Here is a 7,071-nt window from a genome sequence, read left to right as displayed (position 1 = left end):
GTTTTTATCTGCTGTAATATTAGTTTGACAGTCCTAATAAAATTGTTAAAGTGAAGGTCTGGGCTTATGAATTGGCATTGTCATTCTAAAACTGTTAGGTCTGACACTATCAAAGCATTTGGTAATTTTAATAAGCTTCACCTCACTACATATATGTATTGCGGTGGGACCATTCAGCATGTGAAAATAAAAAAAATACCGGCAAACAGAGTTCGAGGGCACCTGAGATTATAGTAAAACGGGCGGGGCAGTATCTTCAGGGTAACGAGGACATCAAAGCTGGGACTAGGGCTGCCATACATCCCGTCACCGCAATACACTATTTGCATCATTGCATTACACAAAAGTGTTGCGGTGAAGTTATTGCAGACGCACATATTCATTCGTCCCAACTTTACACAAAACCTTGCGTCCCATTGCTAAAACTAAGAGCGCGAAAAACGGGCAGAGATGCAGCTGAACATAACGGCACATTATTAAGTTACACCTCACCATGTTTATCGCGCCCTTAGTACGAATAATATTAAACATCTACTCTGTATTTTAGTTCGTGGAATTCTGGCAGACCATGTGATGTTAAACTCCGTTAAGTTCACAGCAATACGCGTAAATTGTAAAGTCCACAATAAAAAAACTGGCTGTGGCTTAGCTAAGGTTAAGCCCAGGATGCGAAGCATACTAGCCTTTATTTTAACGCGACAGCGTTAAGGAGCTCGTGTCGCAGAAAAGCCGGTGTTGTCGGCGTCAGCTCAGGCGTGCGGCGCTTGCTCAGGCGCACATTTCGTTGTCGCGCCGAACGCTGCGTTGCTCGACGCTCACCGCGTCCGATGCGGGGCGCGTAGTCGCTGCGCCGTAGCAAAGCCACCTAGAAACAGTCTCTGTAGCCAATGTAGCACGCCGCAACCTTCGCTTCTCATTCCAACGAGCAGCTCTGTCTCCAGGAGGCATCTCACCTCGTGAGTGTCTAGCAGAGGCAAGCGCACCGCCGCGAGCGACGGCGCGAGTTGGAGCCCCGTTTCTCCTCTGTCCTGACGACACGGTGTCACGTGGTATTGAAGGCGACACCGCCGCGCCTGAGGAGCTGGGTTGAGCTCTAGTAATATGCATTCGCATAAAAGTAAATCACATGAAGTCGCGGATGGCGCACTAGCGCTGAATACGATTGAAAACATGCGCTGCCCCATTTCAAGGACGCGTGAACAGTTGTGAGCAAACACCACCTTAAGCATTATATTACATAACGTAAGTTGTGGCGAAGAACACGTACAATACCTCCGCCTACGGCGCCCGCCAAGTAAAGATGCATGTGCGATGTGATGATGCTGCTGCACAGCGCCTGTTTGCAAATTGCATTGCCGAGGCGCTACGCCACTTGAATATTTCGATAGTCAGCACCACTGAATTCTTCAGAAATACAGGTCTTCAGAAATACAGGCCACACCACTACTACTGCACGACTTTTCGCCAACAAATACTGAACCCACTGCGGAGACGGTAACACTCTTAAAGGGCAAGATATAGTCCGGCGTAACGCGCGCGCGCGGCCACGCGCGTCGCGGTTAAGCGACGTCGGTGAAAAACGCGCACTCTACAGTTCGGCGTCACGGCGTAGTCGGCGTGCCCAGGCGCGCTTGGCGAGCTCAACGCCGCCGGCGCGGAGATAGAGCGTGTTCTATTTCACGCGGCTGCCGCTAGACCAGAATGCACTGCGCGCTGCAGCGGCAGTGAGCAGAAGGCAGAATGGCGGCCTGCGGTGCGCGTACTGACAGTGCGGCTGTGGTTTTTTGAACATCCGTGTGGGATGACAGCGCGAGTGAGGACGCCTGCTTGAAGCGATTTGCAACCTTCCATGTGTATACGATGTGAAACGCATGGACCACCGCGACACAGAGCGCAAGAACAACGCGTGGGAAGCTATACGAAAGCAGTGTGGTCTCGCCACAGGTAAGCTGCATTTCGCAGCTCTGTACTAGCTGGTGGTAGTCGCCGAGTTGAGGGCGCTTGTCGAATAGCTTTCGCATGTACATACATGATCGGCTTCCGTTTTTGACGTAGCCGAAGTACTAGCAATATGAGTGCGATGTTCTGGCTGTCAGGCACGGCGGCCGCATTTCGATGGGGGCGAAATGCGAAAAACACCTGTGTGCTTAGATTTAGGTACACGTTAAAGAAGCCCAGGTCAGAAAGAAAGTGGTTTTCGCACGTAAAACCTTATGTTTTTTTTTTTTGGCTGTCAGGACAAGTTAACGCGCCATCCCGCAAAAGTTTTCATTTTAGCGCACAAACAGCGCGCGGAACGAGAAGCGCGCGCGCTACCCGAACGACGCGCATGCGCCATGTAAACAGCTGTTCGCCGCGGCGAAGTTGCGCTCCCGGACGCACAGATGGCGCCAGCCTCGAGCTGCGCGCGCACGCCGAACTCTAGAGCATAGAGTTACTATACTGACTCTAGAGGACAAGCTACCCATAGGGCCCATGCATTAAAATCGGGAGTCTCAAGTCTCGTGGAACCTCAAGAGCGCCGCCATGTTGCTACGCGCCGAGGTTGCCAGCTCCTGAGACGCTTGCTAGACTTGGTGACACTAGTCAGTTTTAATCCGGCAACAGTAGCAGCGTAGCAGCATGGCGTCTCGCTTGTGCAGTCGTGATGTGTGCGTGCAGCTAGGGTTTTATAAGTTGGTTCTTTATTCTGTGTTGCGGGACGGTGTGGGTGTGGTCCATGTTGGCCGTACAGGTGGCAGTTATGCAACCGAGGGATGATCCTGTTGAAGTTTCCGGCGGTATGCGGTTTTCAGCGGTCACGCCTGTTGCAGGAGTGTCACTCGACGAGGTTACGAGCTCGAAGCTGTGGTCAGATTCCTCGTTGGTGTTCCGTAATTCTCTTCGCACGTGCGCGGTATGTTGCAAAAGCCGCTTTCGCGATCTATCGTCGCGACGATAGATCGGGTTTTTTCATTTTAAGTACTGACACAGCTGTAGGGCACATGTAACCGACAAACGGAAGTCTCAGGAGAGCGCCTGAGATTATAATAAAGCAGGCGGTGCAGGAACTGCAGGGCACCCAAGGGACAGTGGGGGGATCAAAGCTCGAAGCAGAACGTTACATAGGTTGGTGCCGCCGAGGCAGGTGTGTGCCAGGGAGTGTTCGCACGGACAGCTCCCCTGGCACGCGCAGCAGTGCCTCGCAAGGTCGAGATACTTTAAAGGCACCCGCGCCCATGATCTTTCTTTTGCCTCGGTGCAGGGAGCAAGATTAACCAAAATAATATGGAGGGCGAATGCCTCATGACAAATGTAGCTCGCGTCGCCTGGCGTGTGTAGTAATTTCAGAGTTCATTGTACGAACTTTATGCATAATACGCTTTGTTACGGTACCTTAACGGAATGGGTCTAGAGGACGGTGTTGGTACATTTTTTCGTACCGCCCTAATCCTATACCCCCACTACAAACACACACACATACCCCCTTTTTTATGTATACATACAATTCCTTGCCATGACGGATCATAGCCTCCTTTATTTTTGAAAAATAGAGGAGGCTATGGACCGATTGACCAGTTCAAGTTGTCAACTTGTCAGTAACTGTCATAGGAATCACTGTAATAAACACAATTCCACGATCAGATTGTTTACTTTCATATTTTGTTGTAACACTTGAGGACTACATAGAACTTTATTTTGTATATGTGAGAGAAGTATGTGGATATCACGAGCTTAAGCCAATGTGTGATACAGACAAAGCAGCTGCTACAACGTGAACTGCATTGAGGGCCACACAACACATACGTAATTAAAGGTGCAAAATATAGGGGGAAGCTTCAAAATACGCTCTGTAGCACTGCAAAGTATAACATATATTGTATGTGTACAATAAATGTTAAAAAATACAATGCATCAATGTCCCATTTGCCTTCAAGTTTATTATGAAGTTCAAGTTTACTGAAGTTTATTATGAGCATATGTACAACAGGAATCTACTGACACACCCGCAGTCAAGGTGGCTGTTCGAGGTGTGCTGGCTGCCTCAGTGTAAGAAAAAGAAATTGGGTAAAAGTCGACACCAGTGCCACTGCTTCTTGCCTCTGACCTGCACGTGCCTCTGCGGCATCTTTGTGCACAAGTGTGCTGGCGTGGCGAGGCGTAGGAGTCATTCGAGAGAAAGAGTATTGTTTACATGGAAAAGTGGCTGTTCACATTGCCTGTCACTTTCCCTCAAATGTTTCCTTGGCGACTAGGGTGACACACCCGCAGTCAAGGTGGCTGTTCGAGGTGTGCTGGCTGCCTAAATGAAATAAAAAGAAATTAGATGAATGTCAATACCAGTGCTATTGCTTATTGCCTCTTACCTGCATTTGGCTCCACGGCCTCTTGGCTTGCGGAGTCTGTATGAGGGAGCTGCTGTGGCTAGGCGTAGGCATTGTCTAAGCAAAAAGAAAAGGCCATTTAAATGGGGAATTATGGAAATAAATGCAGTTGTTATGTCTGCTTCTTGCACTCTTCTTGCCTAAATGTTTTCAAACATAGTGTCCAGAACACACCAGCACTTTGACTGCTTCTGCTTTTTACCTGCAGGTGTTGCTGCGAGATCCTTAGTATGGCTGCGTGCAGCATTGTAACACTTGGTGGAGGCATTTGAAGTGGTAGCCAAGAATAGAAAGAATCATCCTTGTCTGCACGAATGCTTTCAATTTCTAAATGCAGTGGTAACTATCACTATTGGTGCAAGGCCCCCCCACATCTATGTGGCAAGTGCCATAGCTCGAAACTGAATTGTTCCTTTAGTGTTTCACAAGGCATCTGATATGTCCACATTAGATGTGATGTGTTTGTTTTTATTTATCCCAGTGTGGAGAGAGCATCATTAAATGTTTTTTTTTTTATTTTTGCGTGTCTTGTTTTTTGGTTTATTTCTGAATTTATCATGATGCTGAAGTGACTTATGTAATGGCAATCAGCAGCTCTTGTTTAGCAGAAAAACAATGCATTTCCTGACCCACTGTTTGACATCCCCTCACTCGCATAATTTTGCAGAGTATTCTACCTATATTGACTTGCTTGACCTCCACTAAAGAGTCTTGCATTTTCAAATACGACTCTTTCCTTGAAATCATTCGACACTTCTCACAATTTCTGTACCTTGGGCTTCTGATACTCTGCAGTCACCATTTTTGCTTGTTTCTGACTAGAAATATCTTCTTTAATTTAGAGCTTAAATTTTACTTTTGGAACACATGGAAGGGCTTGCCATTGCATATCTGCATAAAAGGGAAACGTGTGGTATTCGGGATTATGTCAGTATTGCATATGTGCCTGTTGTCTAAAATAATTGAATTTTGAAAATGCTTGCAGGGGCCTGATGTGCATATCTGCAGTTTATGGATACATGTAAAAGACTCAGCATCAAGTGCAAGTGAACGGTCCCACAGGCGCGGAGTCGATCATGCAAATTGATTCGCTGCACACATTTGTGACCAGAAAATATATTCCACATGAAATGGCATGCAAGGAAGTGTTGGAAACATTACACAGTTAATAAAACGCCTACGCTATCAATATGTGGGTTGATGCACTCGTTATGCAAAACGGAGGTGAGGCGTGCAGACAGGACACGAGAGTAGAGTATTTACAAGCAAACAACACAAGCGCCGCCCACTTCTCTACTCTTGTGTCCTGTCTGCACGCCTCACCTCTGTTTTGCATAATGAATCCTTACCAACTAGCTCAGCTTTCTGTCGTTCTAAGTCTCGATGCACTCGATTTCGTCCGCATTATAGGCACTCGCCTCTTGATTACTTCGTGGCACAGAAATATTCGGCATCAGGCTGTTTTTCTGCTGTGGCCTTTGTAGAAGCATGATTGTTCAAAGTGCAACAATTAAACAGATTCTTTGAGTTGCTTGTGGCTTCGCCAGTACAATTCCGGTGCGCTGGTCTGCCTGTCCAGCAATTTCCTACTGAAGGGAAACCTGCAAATAAAAACCCCGCTCCGCATGCATAAAAATGCACTAATGTGACGCTTCTCAAACGATTGTGATGCACCACAAGAGCCGCCTACTCGCGTGACACTCTCAACAAAGAGATACATTCGTTTACTTACATGTGAAGGTATATGCCAGAGCACTTCGGGGCTTCGGTGGCACATAAGGCACGAACGAGTGTGTCATAGCGTCCGATGTCGACGCGCGATCGCATGTCAAACCTAAACTATACGAAACTACTATGCAACCAAAAAACAGATTCGAAACCGAAATTCGTGTCATCCTTTATTGCATGAATGCGTACATCGTGATTTACATAAGTCATGGACTTAGCGATCGCTTTCTGTAAATTTAATATAACGTTCCACCTTCATAAAGCCATCAGGTATGCGTTTTTAGATGACAAAGCATTAAGTGACCTGTACTTGTTTTCAGCTCTTTCAATAGTAATTGCGCTGGCCACATTGACCAGTAGCAACAGGGCGGCGCCCTAGAGGTTCCCACTTTTCCGGCCCAGCTTTTCCTCTAGAGTTGTTCTACTAACTCTATGCTCTAGAGGAAGCAAATTTCTTGCACCCCTGGCGTCGCTAGCGCAGCGTATCCGACTTCGCCTGCCGCGGCCTGGCGCGCCGAGAACGCCGGACTATATCTTGGCGTGTCGCGTTCGCTTTAGTGTCACACCAACGTCTCCTCTAGAAAGATGCCTGCGGCGTCGCTCGCTTACCCATTGTAGTCGTCGCGCCTTGAGTTGCGGTCGGTTGTCGAGAGATGGCGCCACCTACATCCCTATCTCCGCCAAGTGGGCTGGGGCGGTGTGGTGTCGCGGCGCGCGGCGGTAGCGGCGGCGGCTGCTTGGAAAGCGCGGCGACACAGGGAGACATCGCAACACATCCGTTCACTTGTACTTGAATAAACTGGTTGTGCTCTGGCGACTTTCGACGAAATTTTAGTTTCTTGCAGTTATGGCAATTAGTTCACTAAGTCTAAGTAGCGTTCACGAGTAACGTAACAAGAAGCCCACAGCAGTTTGTTTTACACGTACACGCTCTCATCCTTGCATGTCGCTTCGCGCAGCATTACTAGTCTCGCGTAAT

General features: G+C 48.0%; 1 long non-coding RNA gene across 1 annotated transcript; it reads right to left on the bottom strand.

Annotated features, from left to right (window-relative positions):
* Positions 1 to 3,900: 3,900 nt before the first annotated feature.
* LOC135921803 (uncharacterized) lies at positions 3,901 to 6,538 on the bottom strand. The gene is made up of 3 exons (XR_011515003.1): positions 6,097 to 6,538; positions 4,347 to 5,965; positions 3,901 to 4,282 (listed from the first exon to the last, which is right to left on the bottom strand). It is a non-coding gene; the product is annotated as an uncharacterized lncRNA (long non-coding RNA).
* Positions 6,539 to 7,071: the final 533 nt, after the last annotated feature.

The sequence above is a fragment of the Dermacentor albipictus genome, chromosome 6, assembly GCF_038994185.2.
Source record: "Dermacentor albipictus isolate Rhodes 1998 colony chromosome 6, USDA_Dalb.pri_finalv2, whole genome shotgun sequence".
Taxonomy (NCBI): Eukaryota; Metazoa; Arthropoda; class Arachnida; order Ixodida; family Ixodidae; genus Dermacentor; species Dermacentor albipictus.
This window is presented reverse-complemented; position numbering and strand designations above follow the sequence as displayed.